This window comes from Microcebus murinus, chromosome 25, assembly GCF_040939455.1.
Source record: "Microcebus murinus isolate Inina chromosome 25, M.murinus_Inina_mat1.0, whole genome shotgun sequence".
NCBI lineage: Eukaryota > Metazoa > Chordata > Mammalia > Primates > Cheirogaleidae > Microcebus > Microcebus murinus.
In genome coordinates, this window is record NC_134128.1 from 25630732 (window position 1) to 25648916 (window position 18185).

General features: G+C 49.6%; 1 protein-coding gene across 1 annotated transcript in view; it reads left to right on the forward strand.

The window, feature by feature from the left end:
* The first annotated feature begins 6885 nt into the window (after nucleotides 1-6885).
* The window catches only part of LARP4B (La ribonucleoprotein 4B), a 67928-nt gene continuing 56628 nt past the window's right edge, over nucleotides 6886-18185 (forward strand). Inside the window, exon 1 of the mRNA XM_075997514.1 lies at nucleotides 6886-7178. The gene's annotated coding sequence lies outside the window, so the exon portion shown is untranslated. The remainder of the gene's footprint in view (nucleotides 7179-18185) is intronic.

Consider the following 18185-nt stretch of genomic DNA (forward strand, 5'->3'; position numbering starts at 1 on the left):
TTCGAGACCAGCCTGAGCGAGAGCAAGACCCTGTCTCTACAAAAAAATAGAAAGACATTAGCAGGACAACTAAAAAAAAAATATATATATATATATATATATATATATATATATATATATATATATAAATCTAGCTGGGCATGGTGGCTCACGCCTGTAGTCCCAGCTACTCAGGAGGCTGAGGCAGGAGGATCGCTTGAGTCCAGGAGTCTGAGGTTGCTGTGAGCTAGGCTGATGCCATGGCACTCTAGCCCGGGCAACAGAGTGAGACTTTGTCTCAGAAAAAAAAAAAAAAGATACTAATCATTGGATCAGTCCTACCCTTATAACCTTATCTGACCTTATAATTACTTCCTCACTCAAAATACAGCCAATGTGGGGGTTATGATGTCAACGTAACAGATAGGAATGCCGAAATGTCTTTGAATTATATTCAAAAAACATAAGTGTATAAAATATGAGTTAAAAACATAGTTATGATATAGGCTTACTTACATTTTTGTAATACATGAAAAATTGGAAACATTTTAAAATCCATTCCAAATTTTGTTGAATGCCATCAACAGTCCACTGGCCACTCCTCATAGTAGAGTAGGTAGCTTAGTGTTTTCTTTTTATTTATTTATTTTTCTGAGACAGAGTCTCGCTCTATTGCCCCGGCTAGAGTGAGTGCCGTGGCATCAGCCTAGCTCACAGCAACCTCAGACTCCTGGGCTCAAGCGATCCTCCTACCTCAGCCTCCTGAGTAGCTGGGACTACAGGCATGTGCCACCATGCCCGGCTAATTTTTTCTATATATATCAGTTGACCAATTAATTTCTTTCTATTTATAGTAGAGACGGGGTCTCGCTCTTGCTCAGGCTGATTTTGAACTCCTGACCTCGAGCGATCCTCCCGCCTCAGCCTCCAAGAGTGCTGGGATTACAGGCGTGAGCCGCCGCGCCCCGCCCATCGAGGGCTCTAGCAGAGCAAAATTCTGGTATCTCCAAGGTGGCGACTTGGAAATAATTCCTCCTTCATTTGTTAGTCAAAATTCCGCTGTGGGCCGGGCGCTGTGGCTCACGCCTGTAATCCTAGCTCTTGGGAGGCCTAGGCTGGTGGATTGCTCAAGGTCAGGAGTTCAAAACCAGCCTGAGCAAGAGCGAGACCCTGTCTCTACTATAAATAGAAAGAAATTAATTGGCCAACTGATATATATATAAAAAATTAGCCGGGCATGGTGGCGCATGCCTGTAGTCCCAGCTACTCGGGAGGCTGAGGCAGAAGGATCACTCAAGCCCAGGAGTTTGAGGTTGCTGTGAGCTAGGCTGACGCCACGGCACTCACTCTAGCCTGGACAACAAAGCGAGACTCTGTCTCAAAAAAAAAAAAAAAATTCCGCTGTGAGCAAGGGCTTCCCTTTCCCTCCCTCATCCCTGTTGTCTTCTGCTTACCCCTTTATTTATGTTTCTTAGTAGCTGTATGAAATCACACTTTTTTATTCCAAGTATTCTAATGCATCACTGTCATTATCCATTCCGATATTTGCGCCTACTTTGCTTAAGCCGGTTTCTTCCTGTGCTTCTGTCTGGGTGGGTTTCGTGGCCAGCTGCTCCACAGCCAAACTTCCCAAGGCCCCTCCTGTGTCAGCACCTTCTGACTTGCTGAGCAGGACCTCAGGCCTTTCACTTCCCCCGGGGTTCCTCCTGCCTGGGTGTTCCTCCGCTGCCCCTTCTCCCTTTGCCTCTGGCCCTGGCTTAGGTTTCACTTTCCGGTTCCTTCCCAAGCTGGCTCAGACCTCCCCCAGGCTGGCTACGCACACTCACGCCCCACCACCCTCTCCTCCCGGGTGTTCTTCTGGTCTCCCCCAGGCTCTTAGCACAGCCCTGAGGCCAAGCAGGTACTTAGTGAATAGTTATTTGATTAACAGGTGACTGAAGAGTTCTAAATCATCAAACATAAATTTTTGAGCTGTGTGGTCAAACAGCAAATGAGTTGGCTTAACGGACAGGTAAGAGCAATAGGAAAAAGTGTCTATCTTTCACAGGAAATGCTGGGAGAATAACAGAGAAGAACGTTCTCAGATACTAGTTGAGACTCAAGCCCTTCCTGAGGGAATAATGTCCTGTTGTATTGGTGAAGTACCCACTTGGCACCACACACAGTGTAGACCAGAGCGCTGAGCTGTCCCTGCCCTTGGAAACCAACAACTGGGCTAGGTCTTTAGGTTGAAAATCAGGATATGAGGCCGGGGCTGGGTGGCTCACGCCTGTAATCCTAGCATTCTGGGAGGCCCAGGTGGGTGGATTGCTCAAGGTTAGGAGTTCGAATCTAAGTTGAGCAAGAGCGAGACCCCCATCTCTACTAAAAATAGAAATTAGTGAGACAACTAAACAAACAAACAAAAAAATATATATACACACACATAAAATTAGCCGGGCATGGTGGCACATGCCTGTAGTCCCAGCTACTTGGGAAGCTGAGGCAGGAGGATCGCTTGAGCCCAGGAGTCTGAGGTTGCTATGAGGTAGGCTGACGCACTCTAGCTCGGGCAGCAGAGTGAGACTCTGTCTCAAAAAGAAAAGAAAAAGAAAAAGAAAATCAGGATATGATGTGATGAAGCTTTAGGAGAGCTACCAACAGAGCACTAAGAGGACCCCAAGGGAAATAAACTATCTAAAAGGAAAAGACTTAAACAGTTTGACATTTGAGCTGTAATTTGAAAAACAAGCAAGATCTTCTCAGAAGTCAAAAGTGGAGGAAGTCGCATCCCACCGCTGCCATCTGTGTTTTCCTCTTTGGGGGTGTACTTTAAAAAAAAATAAATAAATAAATAAAAAATAAATAAAAAGTGGAGGAAGGAGCCTTGAGGCCAGGGACTCACGGGGACTGGTGCCTGGCAGGACGTAAGTGTCCACACGGGAAGGGACGTCCGCACTGTTTCAGTGTCAAAGCAGCTGGGAGACGTGTCACACCGGGAACTATGATTTGCCTCTCCGTAAACTGTGCGGTCTAGACCGCAAAGCCTGTGTTTTATGCAAGTGTAGACCCACCAACTCCCCTATGTCTTCAAAATGCTTGGGAAGAGAGTGCCGATGAAGGCATCTCCTGAGGGTAGAAGAGGAAATGCAAGGGCTGGCCCGAGACAAGCTGGGGCTTGGACTGTATCCTCCAGGACAGACCAGGGAATAGTTTTGGACAGGGCCTCGCTCTGGCCCCCAGGCTGGAGTGCAGTGGCATAATCACAGCTCACAGCAACCGAAAACTCCTGGGCAAGAGCGATCCTCCTGCCTCAGCCTCCCGTGTAGCTGGGCCTACAAGCACATGCCACCAAGCCTGGTGTCAACAGAAAAAAGCCAAACTCTGTAAAATAATTTTAAAGAGATTTATTCTGAGCCAAATTTGAGGACCATGACCCGGAGTCACTGCCAAGAGGCCTTGAGCTAGTGGACTCGCTGTGGCTGGGTTACAGTTTGGTTTTATACATTTCAAAGAGACAGGGGTTACAGGTAAAGTCATCAGTCAATACGTGGGAGGCATACATTGGTTTGGCCCAAAAAGGTGGGACATCTCCAAGGGGGGAAGGTTTATAGGTGGGTTTAAAGATTCTTTGGCTTGTAATTGGTTAAAGACATGACGCTTTGAGAAAGACATTAAATGACCAACTAAAAATATATATACAAAAAAATTAGCCAGGCATGGTGGCGCATGCCTGTAAGTCCCAGCTACTCGGGAGGCTGAGGCCGGAGGATCGCTTGAGCCCAGGAGATTGAGGTTGCTGTGAGCCAGGGTGATGCCACGGCACTCACTCTAGCCTGGGCAACAAAGTAAGACTCTCCTGGCAGGCTATTTTATTTTAGGATATTCCTTTGGCAACAAGTGGATCCATTCAGTTGGGGATAGGGGGTGAGCCTTAAACTTTTATTTTAGTTTACGCTGGCTAATTTTATTTTTATAGATAGGGTCTCACTATGTTGCTCAGGCTGGTCTCAAATCTCTGGGCTCAAGTGATCCTCTCCCACCTTGGCCTTCCAACACTGAGTACAGGTGTGAGCCACTAAGTCCCCACTGGGTCTTTAATTGAGGCAGGATGGTGACTTGTTGACACTATGAATCATGGGCTGTAGCAGAGACCAGCCACTATTAGGGCCGGGTGTGGTGTCTCACGCCTATAATCCCAGCACTATGAGAGGCTGAGGTGGGAAGATCACTTAAGGCCAGGAGTTTGAGACCAGCCTAGGCAACATCGTGAGACTTCAGCTCTATGAAAAATAGAAGAATTAGCTGAGTGGGGTGGCATGCATCTGTAGTCCCAGCTACTTGGGAGGCTGGGGCAAGAGGACTGCTTGAGTCCAGGAGTTTGAGCCTGCAATGAGCTATGATGACACCACTGCAATCCAGCCTGGGCAACAGGGCAATACCCCGTCTCAAAAAGGCAAAAGAAAAAACCCCAACACAAAAACCCACAATGCCCCCAAAACAAAGGAGAAGGCACCCAACATTGATGGTAATACTCGACCTACAGTACCTGGAAGTGGCAGAGGTTTTCTTCCAAAATTAGAATTGCAGGCGTTTGAACACTGCCAGTAGGAACAATCAGAAGCACAGGCCTAGATAACCAGGACTATGGTGTCCCAGAAAAGCCTTTAGAACCCAGAGAACCCTAACCTTTGGAATAATTTGTTTATGTGTAATCAGAGCAGGAAGAGAAGCAGGCAGCAACCATAAAGGAAATGCAACGAACTTTATTTCTGTTCTTTCTTGTCTTTTTTCCATAACATTGGTCGGGGACAGGGAAATTACTTGCGTTGGAAGATACTTGCAACTCCAGCCCCGGAGTCTCCACATTCACACTCACAGCTCCCTTGTTCCCAAGTGGTTGCCTCAGGCCCAGGGGACCCCTGCCTGGGACCCCCCAACCCTGCCCACTACACCCTGCCCGCTGCACCCTCCCGACACAGCATCCCTGGGCTGCAAGGGGGTGGGGGACAGGGGGTTGCTGCTCCTCCCGGGGGTAGGGGGACAGGGGGTCGGCTCCTCCGGGGGGTGGGGGGATAGGCGGTCGTCGTCCCTCCCTGGGGGGTGGGGGGATAGGGGGTAGCCGTCTCTCCCAGGGGGGTGGGGATAGGGGGTCGTCGTCCCTCCCAGGGGGGTGGGGGATAGGGGGTCGCCGTCCCTGGGGGGGGAGGTGTGGGGGTATAGGGGGTCATCGTCCCTCCCGGGGAGTGGGGGGATAGGGGGTCGTCGTCCCTCCCGGGGGGTAGGGGGATAGGGGGTCGCCGTCCCTCCCGGGGGGTGGGGGATAGGGGGTCATCGTCCCTCCCCGGGGGTGGGGGATAGCGGGTCGCTGTCCCTCCCGGGGGTGGGGGGATAGGGGGTCATCGTCCCTCCCAGGGGGTGGGGGATAGCGGGTCGCCGTCCCTCCCGGGGGTGGGGGGATAGGGGGTCGTCGTCCCTCCCGGGGGGTGGGGGGATAGGGGGTCGTCGTCCCTCCCGGGGGGTGGGGGTATAGGGGGTCGCCGTCCCTCCCGGGGGGTGGGGGGATAGGGGGTCGTCGTCCCTCCTGGGGGGTGGGGGATAGCGGGTCGCCGTCCCTCCCGGGGGTGGGGGGATAGGGGGTCGTCGTCCCTCCCGGGGGGTGGGGGTATAGGGGGTCGTCGTCCCTCCCGGGGGGTGGTGGTATAGGGGGTCGTCGTCCCTCCCGGGGGGTGGGGGTATAGGGGGTCGCCGTCCCTCCCGGGGGGTGGGGGGATAGGGGGTCGTCGTCCCTCCCGAGGGGTGGGGGTCGTCGTCCCTCCCGGGGGGTGGGGGTATAGGGGGTCGCTGTCCCTCCCGGGGGGTGGGGATATAGGGGGTCGTCGTCCCTCCCGGGGGGTGGGGGGATAGGGGGTCGCCGTCCCTCCCGGGGGGTGGGGGTATAGGGGGTCGCCGTCCCTCCCGGGGGGTGGGGGGATAGGGGGTCGTCGTCCCTCCCGGGGGTGGGGGGATAGGGGGTCGTCGTCCCTCCCGAGGGGTGGGGGTATAGGGGGTCGCCGTCCCTCCCGGGGGGTGGGGATATAGGGGGTCGTCGTCCCTCCCGGGGGGTGGGGGGATAGGGGGTCGCCGTCCCTCCCGGGGGGTGGGGGTATAGGGGGTCGCCGTCCCTCCCGGGGGGTAGGGGGATAGGGGGTCGCCGTCCCTCCCGGGGGGTGGGGGATAGGGGGTCGCCGTCCCTCCCGAGGGGTGGGGGGATAGGGGGTCGTCGACCCTCCCGGCGGGTGGGGGTATAGGGGGTCGCCGTCCCTCCCGGGGGGTGGGGGTATAGGGGGTCGCCGTCCCTCCCGGGGGGTGGGGGATAGGGGGTCGTCGTCCCTCCCGGGGGGTGGGGGTATAGGGGGTCGCCGTCCCTCCCAGGGGGTGGGGGGATAGGGGGTCGCCGTCTCTCCCGGGGGGTGGGGGGATAGCGGGTCGCCGTCCCTCCCGGGGGTTGGGGTGATTGGGGGTCGCCAGCCCTCCCGGGGCGAGGGTCTCGGTAGCGGGCCCGCGCCGTCTGTGGGCACACGTGGCGGCGGGAGTCCCAGGGCGTGGCCCCCAGAGACCAGGACCCCACAGGTTCGCACCTGCAGGGCTCTGGCGGCGCCCAGGTCGGCTGAGGAGGGCGAGGCCAGTGACGTACAGGGGGCGGGGCGTGCGGCGTGCGCGGGGCGGGACGGGGCGGCGTGCGTGCCCGCGCCAATCACGGGCGCCGCGCGGCGGGGTGCGCGCGCGCAGAGGCCGGGCGGCGAAGGGCGGGCCGTGGCGCCGCGGGCGTCCAATCGGAGTGCGGCGCCGCCATGACGTGAGGCTCTCCCGGGCGGCGAGTGCCAGTCCGCGGGCCCGACGGGTGAGTGCGAGAGGGCAGGGCGCGGGGACGCGCGGGGGCGGGACTTCCGCAGAGCCCCGGAAGTGGGAGCTGTGTGTTCTCATGCGAACGGGAAGGAGCGTTGGGGATCCGGAGTCCCGAGCTTGAGACATTTTCGGGCCCGAAAGGGGAAGAAGCCGCCGCCGCCGCCGCTAGCCGCGCCCGCCCTTCTCTCCTGCACCGGCCCGGCCCGGCCGCGCCGCCTCTTCCTGCCGTCTCCCTCCTCGGCCGTCCCCGCGTGTGGCGCGGCCGCCGGGCACCGGGGCTGCGGCGAGGAGCCCGCGGGCGGCCGGTCGGGCGGGGCGGGCGGCGCTGACAGGTGAGCGGGCCTCCCCGGCCCCCGGCGGGCGCTCCCCTCCCGGCCGGCTCGGACCCGCGCCGCCTGTCACGGGCCGCCATCTTCCCGGAGGGACGCGGCGGGGCAGGGCCGGGCCGGGCCGGGCCGGGGCGGACCGGGAGGAGCAGGCCGGGGCCTAGCAGGACGGAGGGGGACCGGGGAAGGCCCGGAGGCCGCGGCCGGGGAGGACCGAGGCTGGCGAGGGGGCGAAGCACGGAGCTGGGGAGGGCCCGGGAGGACGGGGCTGGGGTCGGGGAGGATGGAGGTCGGGGCTGGGGTCCCGGAGGAGCTCAGGCGCCGGGCCCCGGGCGGACCGAAGCCGAGGCCTGGGGAGGGCCGGGCTGGGGAGAACCCGGGCAGGGCCAGGGCTGGGGTCAGCGCCGGGCTGGGTTGGCAGGGCCGGGGCGGGGAAGGACCGGGCCCCGGAAGCACCGGCAGGGCCGGAGTCGCGCAGGACCGCGGCGGCCCGGGGTCGGGCAGGGCCTGGGCGGGGCCGGGGTCGCAGGCCGCGGGCGTCTGTCTGCAGGCCGGGCCGGCGCCGGGCCCCGCACTGCGGCGCCGGGCCTCGCCCCCTCGCCCCTCGGTCGCGCCGGAGCCCGGTTCGGTTCGGGCGGCCGCGCTGCTGCCGGGGAGGGATGGGTCATCGGGGCATCGCATTCCTTTAAAACCAGGAAGTTGGGATCCTGTTGCTCGGTGTGTGGTTGGAATGCTCCTGTTTTCTTCTTGATAGACTCGAGCAGAAGCAGATTGTGAAGGAGTTTGTTTGTTTTTTTTTTTTTTTAAAGAAGCAATCCAATGTGAAGATTGCCCCTGTTCGTCTTGACACTGGGATACACGTTCTGCAAGGGAGCAAGCAGCTCAGGAAGCTTACACCTGCTTCTCAGCGGTGTGCAATCGCGACGTTGATTTAGAAGTTACTCAGACTTTGGTGTCACTGTGCAGTGCAACTTTTCCCTTCGTTTTCATGTGATAAAACGGTCTTAAAATTTGGCTGAGATGGAACTTGCGAAAATTATCTGTAGGGAATTACCTCTTACCTGACTTTCCTTTGAGACCTTTTCCCAGGCTGTGCAGTAACTGCTCATGATAATGGAAAAACAAGAGGGGGTTTTTCCTTGATTGCAGTGGAATTAGTTTGTTTAGTATAAACATTACGTTTGAGGATCTTTAGTAGAGGACACAGCAACTTGAAGGTGATGTTGTAAATAAATGTACAAGTTATTTTCCCTTTTAAAAGTGGTTTCTCTTAGGATATTTAGCTGCTGTTTTTTTTTTTTTTCCAGTCGAGTTGAATATTTAACGTGCACTTGAAGTACGTGCTAGGTTGTAGTTTGTAAAGACCACAAGGGGTGAGAAGAGTGATGTTCACTTTTTCTTTGGTGGTCACGTAGCACGGGCAATGTGCAATTTCCATTCTTCTCCAACCTGCCTGGCTCCCCCTAATTTACAGTCAGGGTAATTCACAGAAGTGGAAATGGTTTTGTGGCTTTTAAGTTTTTTTTTTTCCTGTATTTAATATACTGAAAGGCAGTTTTGTAATCAAACTGTATAAATAGCTTAACTGAGCTTTGCTTGAGATGCTAGAGTGAAATACTTTTCTGAAAGGCATGTAATTAACAAGTTTATTATTTAACCGTAACTTTAATTTGCATACTTCCCTTTGAGACTTGCATTGGTTAGAAATAAATTTTATCTTGTATTTTGAAGAGTTAATGTGAGTTATATGTGTGACTTATGTGTGTGAAAGAATCGCATGGCTTTTTATTCATTAGAAATTACCCTGTTGGCGCTTGCATTTTCTCATCTGTAAACAGGGTACAGTGACAATACCAGGCTCATAGGACTGTTGTAACACGAACATGAAGATGTTTGCTGTTTTTACCATTTTTATTGTTACTGTATTTCTGTTTGTTTGTTTTTTTTCTATTTTGTTTTATTATTGCCTGGGCTAGAGTGCCCTGGCAGCACCCTAGTTCACAGCAACCTCAACCTCCTGGGCTCAAGCCATCCTCCTGCATCAGCTTCCCAAAGAGCTGGGACTACAGGCACACCACCACTAATATTTTCTGTTGTTAGAGGCGGGGTCTCACTCTTGCCCAGGCTGGTCTCAAACTCCTGACCTCAAGTGATTCTCCCGCCTTAGCCTCTGAGAGTGCTAGGAGTACAGGCATGAGCCACCTCGCCTGTCCAAATTTTTGTTTTTAATATTCTACCTTGTAACTGTCAATTTTAATTTATTAGCTGAGAGAAAATTTTTTCTTTTTTTTCTTTTTTGCCCAATTACATGTATCTGGGCAGAGAAAATAGGTTCTGAAGACAGAATGTATACTTGTAAAAAGGAGTTACACTATAATTAAGTAGGAGCCAGAGAGAAAAGAGATAATATGGGTACAGAAGTTTCCTAGCACTCATTTTACCGAGTTCTGTAGTAGAGTAGCTGAAATTGATTATCAGCAAATTCAGAGAGGATTTTGATTTTATTTAATGTTTCTGGGAAGGGCCCTTTTAAAAAATGAAATGTAAAGAATTTATCAAATTTAATCACATTCCCATAAATATGCAGAATTTTGACAAATATACATTTAAACTGTGCAAATATTTTACTTAGTCACTTGTTTTTGTGAAGTGGTCTTCACATATCTTACAACAGTTCTAAAATACTTATTTACAAGTTGGGACATCAAAAGTTGTTAATGTTAGAGTAAACAATGCCTTCAGGTAGCTGCAACTACTCTACATAGATCTGCAACAATATTTACAAGTTTTCCTAGTGATAGACGTGTGATAGATGTTACCAGCCTAGAAGTAGCTGGCAAACTCCTTTCACTGTTGTTTCAGTGTTGTGCTAGAATCCATACTTTCCTTCAAAATAGTGATCACTAGGATCATAATCTGGGTCTTCCGATTTTAGTGACATATTGTCTTTGTTAGGGTCTTTCAGTGTTGTAAAAAAGCTCACGTTATTATTTTTTATTTATTTATTTTTTTTGAGACAGAGTCTCGCTTTGTTGCCCAGGCTAGAGTGAGTGCCGTGGTGTCAGCCTAGCTCACAGCAACCTCAAACTCCTGGGCTTAAGCAATCCTGCTGCCTCAGCCTCCCGAGTAGCTGGGACTACAGGCATGCGCCACCATGCCCGGCTAATTTTTTCTATATATATTAGTTGGCCAATTAATTTCTTTCTATTTATAGTAGAGATGGGGTCTCACTCTTGCTCAGGTTGATTTCGAACTCTGGGCCTCAAGCAATCCGCCTGCCTCAGCCTCTCAGAGTGCTAGGATTACAGGCGTGAGCCACCGTGCCTGGCCTAAAGCTCACGTTATTATACTTTAAATTTTGTTCTTGGATTCCTAGTGTTAAAGGCACAAGTTTTAAATATGCTTTTATAACGTATGAGGTACTCTTACAGATTTCTCCCAGATTTAAGGATATTCTTTTCAGATTGATAAATGCAAGAAAACCTCAGTATATGCTTGTTATTTCTCCTATAAAATCATCAAAGCAACCTTTTTCTAATGGGGAGAAGAAGACATGAACACTGAAGTTTATGTTTATGGAAAATGCCTTGTTAGATGCTCCTGTAGGAGTTTGCTTGTTTGTGGTCTTTTGTAGAACTTTATTCTTGGGAAGAGGTCTCCTTTTTCCAAAAGAGGTAATTTTAGAGTACACAGTATATGAGGCACTACCTTTGAGGGCGTTAAACTTACCAGACCTGAGGTTACTTTAGTTCCGTTTAGACTTTTTGCTCTTGTTAGGCTTGTTGATACCTTTGGAGCTACTCTGCTTCTCCTGGAGTTATCTTGAATAGGAAGTGAATATCTCTATTAGAACATCAAATTATAAGGTAGAAAGCTATTAGGTTCTCTTATTAAAATAAGGAAGATAAATTCCAACTTGGAAATTTTTTCCCCTAATGTTCTAATGCTTAATTTTTCCCGTGTGTAAATGTCTTCCTTAGGAACAGGGAAAATTATTAACTCAGCTGTGTTTCCTCCCCTTTGCTTCATCCCCACCCCCACTCGTTGTCCCTTTATGCCTTTATAAACTCTTGTGTTTTCACCATTTTTCTGGTGAAGCTGTTGTGGCTCCTATTTCAGTCACGAAGGATTTGCAGTTGAGTGAGGTTCCTGATTTTACATCTTCTTTCGTAGTCTTATTGTTTCCCATCAGCCCAGCTGCCCTGTTAGAGCTGGGGTGTAGAGTGCATTGTAATATTGAAAGTATTTTGTATTAACATGCATTTGAAAGCATGCTACTTAATTTTTTAGGGGGAATTTGATAACCATTGAGACAAGATTTAGTCTTTGCTGAAAATATTCTTTATTAAGTTTAATGTGCATAAATTTGCCTGAGAAAAATAAAATGCTCTGTTGTTTGCACACATCATTTTAGGCATACTGTAGCCAGAGGGTGCTTGGCCCTAAGAAACTCACCAGGACTGTCCTGGCTCCTGAGTGCAGTCTGCCTTGCCCTGTGTGGCTGTGCCACCTTTGCTCCTCCTTCCCCTCCCTGCCCCACCTTCCAGCCTGGGCCACCTCTTCCCTCTCCTCCTCCCCTCAGAACGCTGGCGCTGGCGTTGCAACGTTGCAAATGTAGCAGCTGTTGCTCTTGGTAGTTTCTGAAATTGACTGTCCCCCTCCTTTTTAAACATTTTAAAACTGATAAATTTTTACATTGCTCCTTAACCCATCCTTAAAAAGGTATTTTTTAGGAGTCCTTTGGGATGCATTGCCATAATTTCTGTGGTTGTGCTTAGTGATCCTCTGTTTCCTTGGCACCCTAAGTGTGCCTTTGTGTTATTTGGCATGCAGTTAATTAATGTAAGCTCCTTGTGGGTGAGATCCTTTTTTATGCTTGTAACCTCTTTGTCCAGCAAGGTTTGCCCGGCTTCAGTGTAAGCTCTGTGAGGTTAGGGCCTGGTAAGCTGTGGCTGTTTAGTGCAGTTAGTTTAAGTTAAGGGACAAAAGCATGCCTGAAGATATCTTCCACTTAGGTTTTAGAGAAATTATTTGCTGGTCGTATGTTTGCATGTTTCTGTAAACAAATAGGAAGATCTTCGTTTGAGCAGGATACGTTAGAAAGTTTCTCCTAGTGCACAAAAGTTATATTTACCAAATGCTAACTGACTTTTTACAGCCACAGAGAGCGCACAGAGTGTAGGTGGAGTCGTGTGACTATGTATGTGGCCTTTATTATGCTGTTCTTGGTCTTTAAAATGTGCCCCTCTTTGATGGCCATAGAAATACCTGCCTTTATTTTGCTTTAAAATTAAAACAATTTATATTAACCAAAATCAAAGCAATTACAATATTAAAAGTGTGTTTTTTAAGCTTTAGTGGATTTTTCCATTTTTTATTTCCCGTGAATCCTTGCTACAGGGCCTACTGTGAAGGAGGGCCCTTGAGTGGGGAGGGAAGGGTCTTTTCCTTCCTGTGGCAGGTGTTCCTCACCGCTCAGACACCGGGGGGACAGACAGAAGACCCCGGAAGCTTTCTGTAAGGCTTGTCGTCCAGGAACTAGGAACGTGCGTTGTTCTATTCACAGCCCAGCAGACTGGCATTTGGGCGCTGGTGGCTCTCGGGTCCATGCTGCTTCTGTTACAATGGCCACGTCTGTCTATCGTGGCACAGCCTGTCCTGGGCTCTCCTTATCTCCCTTCCCTGTGTTTGTCTTCCTGGTGCTTACGGCATTGCAACGTGCCATATGGTTCGCTTACATGTGGTCCTTCTCGCACTTCAGTGTAAGCTCCATGAGGTTGGGGATTTTTGTCTGTTTTGGTCCTTGATACGAACCCAGACAATACCTGGCACGTGTAACACGCTAAATAATTGATGGGTAAATCCCACGGTTGTCATGGTGAGCAAGAGGGATAAATTGTCCTCTTTTTGGAGCTTGCTGGCCATCGGGCAGGCAGACAATCACGCATTCAACTAGGGAGGTACGGTGTTCTAGGACTGGTCACAGACGTGGACCTAGAGGGTCAGGGAGATCTCCCGGAGTGGTGGTGGATGGGCTTGGGGGGCTGAGCAGGGTGAGAGAGCAGCCTTCTCACCAGACAGGACGATCTGTGCCGTGTGAGGGTGCCCTGGGGAAGGTGGCCTGCAGAGGCTGGGAGAGGGGAGGTGGCAGGGAGAAGCTGGGGGCTTATCTCACGGGGCCTGGGAGGTCCCCACGTGGGTTGAGAATTGTGCCCTTCACCCTGAGAACGACGGGAAGCAGTTGGAGGGTGTTGCAGTATCAGAAGTGTCTTCCTGCTGTTAGGGAGTGATGTCGGAGGGCAGGAGTGGGTGTAGCCGGGTGGCAAGGTGGGGAACCTCTTCCTTGTGTTCACCTCTCCATCACAGTCCAAAAGGCCGAACCCCAGTCTGAACAAAGACTGGCTTGCTTAGAACACCTTTGATCTGTATTACACATAATCATGTATGTGGAAAAATGCTTTAAAAATAGTTTTAAAAGTGTGTCTTAAATCTGCTAGCATTTGTCAGTTTAAAGTATGTTTGTTTTTTTCAGATAATTTCAAACTAATTAACAGATTCCTTTTTTAGGAACATCTCTGAAAAATGGGAACATTTTGTTTTCACATCTCAAAAAGCTTTGTTTTTATTGTCAGTACTCAGGATACAGGAATAAAAGCCTAGTGACCAATTCGATATACACTTACAAGTTACCTCGATGATTATCTCTTTGTGAGCATGTTAAACATTCTCTTTTTGAAAAATGCCAAGTTCTTTAAAACCTTTTCTTTAAAGACGTCATACTTTTTATGAACATTATTTTTCTTTCTGTGTGGATTACATTATGCCTTTGTAGTTCATTGTTGAGATTTTATCATCTGTGTAATTTTTGCCTTACCAGTCCGAGTGGAAGCTGTGCGAGTCTGCGTGTCTGTGTCTCTCCACGAAAACTGTGTCTAGTCTGGGAATCCTTCCATGCGTAGCTTGCCAGCACTCACCTGTCGTCAGAGAACACCATTTCCCTTTAGGAAGCCTGCAGAGTTTTTTTTGTACTGGGTCCATACAGAGGGAAAGGTTGGTTAGGTTGGGGAACAATCATGCTTCTTCCTGGGAGGCAGTACCAGCTTCCCAGTCTGGAAAGGTGTCAGTAGCTTACCTTTCCAAAGGAGAAGACCCTACCGTGGGCAGGATTTGGACCTGTGCTGGGAAACCCTGGTAGATCTCGAGCCCATCACCTTGACCACTCCACCCGACTTCGTGACCAGTAACCTCTAAAAACAGACTGGAAGTCGCTGTGGACAGTTACCTTTAAAAATCTAGACATTCAGAAAGGTCAAAGTGTTTTCTCTCGTAATTTTAGGAGGCAAAGACATTGAAACAGCTGATGGTTATACTGGTGGTCGTTAGTGTGTTTCTTGAGTACTGCCGTTGTGGTAGCTGGGTGTGAAACTCCTGTGTGGTTAGCTGTCTGTGCCTCCAGTAATACCCGTCACCAGGCCTGTGTGCTGGTTCGGGTGGCCCTTCAGCAGGTCACTTGGTGCACAGATGATTGTGCAAATGATAACTGGTGAATCAGCAATACTTGCTCTTCGCAGGTCAGCCATGACCAAGGAGGAGATGCGTGAAGCCCTGTCACCGTGGTTGCTGTGTGTGCACGTGTCCTTGAGTTTTCCATGGCTCTTCCCATTTCCTCCTATCGTTGATGGATTTCCTCTGTTCTGCTGAAATCATTGCAAAGCCTAAGCGTGAAAAGGCTGGAAGTAGGACTTAGAATCGCCCCATAGAACTGCAGGAGCGTTTGGGTACTGAGTGTTTAGAAGGCTCCATGACCTGGTGAGACTCAGCAAACTTTTCTCCTACAGAGTGCCTTGGGATGCTGAGTGGCTGCGGGTTTCGGTGTCTTTCCGTCAGGGCCATGGAGTGCTGTTTCTTACAAGTTCAGAATATTGAAAGTGTGTTTGGTTGTCACAGTGGTAGTTTTTAATCTATTATTGATATAAGTTTTTATGACATCACGAGGAAGCAGCTCAAGACAAAAAAAAAGTACAGATCAGATATTTTCCCAAAGTCATTGTGTGGCCACAAATTGCATTACTACAGAAGTATATGAGCTGGGCAAATACTTGCTGGATCATTAACATCCAGTTTACAGTTTGGTGTTGGGGGTGTGGTCAGGTAAGCTTATTATAGAGAGTGTATTTACCACATGTTTAATAATAATAATAATGAATATGGCATTTAATCAGCCTTACATTATTTTGTCAACTGAGATTGGATAACTAGTTTCTGAAAATAATTGCCAGGAAAGCAGGGTAATATTGCAGTTGCGGTTTCAGGATTTTTGAGCTCTGCAGACTCAGAAACTGAAGCCTCGAGGGGTAAAGCTGCTTAGAGCCTAGTGGAGGCTAGTGGAGGCAGAGCTGACGGAGGCTTTGGCGGATCTCCTGCGAGCCCAGGGTCCTGCCGTACTGAGATCGCAGAGCTCACTCACGCAGAGCTCACTCACACACTTTCAAGGCACCCCCCTCCACAGTGGGACTTCAGAAACCTTGAAATTGCTGAAAGCATTAACTGTATGTATGGTATACAATTTTAAGCACTATTAAAATTTTTTCAAGTAGATTTTAATTTAATTTCTTTTTTTAAAGTAGTGTCTCACTCTGTCGCCTGGGCTCGTAGCTCACAGCAACCTGAAACTCAAGGGCTCAAGCGATCCTCCTGCCTCAGCCTCCGAGTGACTGGGACTACAGGCGTGTGACACCATGCCCGGCTAAATTCTTTAATTTTTTGTACAGGCAGGGTCTCGCTGTATTGCCCAGGCTGGTCTTGAACTCCTGGGCTAAAGTGATCTTCCTGCCCTGGCTGCCCAAGGAGCTGGGATTACAGATAAGAGCCACTGCACCGAGCCTTAAAGAAGATTTCTAAAGCAGCTCTTAGGCTGCACTTTTTGAATGATCAAAATGTATTTATTCAGGAAAATTAAGAGTTTTGTCATTTTAGATAGTCCATCAACCATAATTCGGATAGGGAGGTGCCAGTAGGTGTTCTGGTTGACACCTTCCCGTTTGTATCAGATAGTCAGACTGCAGCTTACAGTTCATCTTTGAAAACTGTATGTAAATTAAATGGTTTTCCATTCAATTGCAGCATTCCATTCTTCCTGAAGCATTCAGACAGCTGCTCGTTTTAATGTACACACTGTTAGCACAGAGGTCCAGCATCAGTACCTGTGTTCATACCCATCACCTTTTGGCGAAGAGGCACTCACACTACAGAGGACGTGACCTGCTGGGAGCTGTCCTGGTCTCTGGTTTACTGCCCTCAAGCAGCTGCTGTGTGTCAGGACCTAAGGTTTTAGCAACACCCAGCTTTCTTAGAAACTGAGAAATGAATGCAAAGTTCAACAACTCCCAACCTCAACAGTGTATTTGGCTTATAATTCAGAGGACTCAGAGCCCTTGCTTCCCCCCTCTTACTTATTTTTGAGAACACCTGTTTTACTGTTTGGGAAACTGAGGCCTGGAGACAGTTTGCCTTATATCATGCAATAGAGGAAGAACAGAAAATGGGGTCTGTCCAGCTTCTTGTTTCTAAGCCCATTGCAAATAATGCCCAACTCTCAGAAAGGGCCAATATTCCATGCAGTACCTTGGATCCAGAAGACAATATGTTTGGGGGCTTACGTCACACATCATAGGTGTCAAGGGAAAAAAAAAAAGACCAAACTCTGTAAAATAATTTTAAAGAGATTTACTGTGAGCCAAATTTGAGGACCATGACCTGGAGCCCAAGAAACCTTGAGCAAGTGGACTCACTGTGGCTGGGATATAGTTCGGTTTTATACATTTCAGGAAGACAGGTTACAGGTAAAGTCATAAATCAATACGAGGGAGGCATACATTGGTTTGGCCTGAAAAGGTGGGCTGGTTTAAAAATTCTTTGAGGCTGGGCGTGGTGGCTCAGGCCTGTAATCCTAGCTCTCTGGGAGGCCGAGGCGGGCGGATTGCTCAAGGTCAGGAGTTTAAGACCAGCCTGAGCAAGAGTGAGACCCTGTCTCTACTGAAAATAGAAAGAAATTAATCGGCCAACTAAAAATATATGTAGAAAAAATTAGCCAGGCATGGTGGCGCATGCCTGTAGTCCCAGCTACACGGGAGCCTGAGGCAGGAGGATCGCTTGAGCCCAGGAGTTTGAGGTTGCTGTGAGCTAGGCTGACGCCATGGCACTCTAGCCTGGGCAACAGAGTGAGACACTGTCTTAAAATAAATAAATAAATAAATAAAAATAAAATAAAAATTCTTTGAGTTGTAATTGATTAAAGACATGAAGGTTTCTCTAGAGGCTTGTAATGTTTTAAGATAAGAGGGTCCCTTCTGAACAGTGCACATCGGAAAAAAAGTAAAAATAAAAAATAAAAAATATTAAAATAAAAAGATAAGAGGGTCTTAATCAGAGATAAGCCACCGGACAGAGATTTGTTGTGTAAATTGAGGACCTACAGGTTTGTCTTGAATGCCTTTAGGTCTGCTCATGGGTTACAAAGGATGTCCCCAAGAAAAGAGAGGAGCATGATGAGGCATATCTGACCTCCCTCTTCCTGGCAGGTAGTTTAGTTTTAGGATATTCCTTTGGCCAGGAAGGGGGTCCATTCAGTCAGCCAGTAGCAGGGTGAGCCTTAAAATTTTATTTTAGCTCACGTAGGCAAGCATCAGAAATGCAGGCTCTAACCAGAAAGTTTTTTTTTTTTTTGAGACAGTCTCACTTTGTTGCCTGGGCTAAAATGCTGTGGCATCAGCCCAGCTCACAGCAACCTCTAACTCCTGGGCTCAAGCGATCTTCCTGCCTCAGCCTCCTGAGTAGCTGGGACTACAGGCATGCACCACCATGCCTGGCTAATTTTTTCTATATAGTTTTTTTTTTTTTTTTTTTTTTTTTTTTTTTTGAGACAGAGTCTCGCTTTCTTGCCTAGGCTAGAGTGAGTGCCGTGGCGTCAGCCTAGCTCACAGCAACCTCAAACTCCTGGGCTCAAGCAATCCT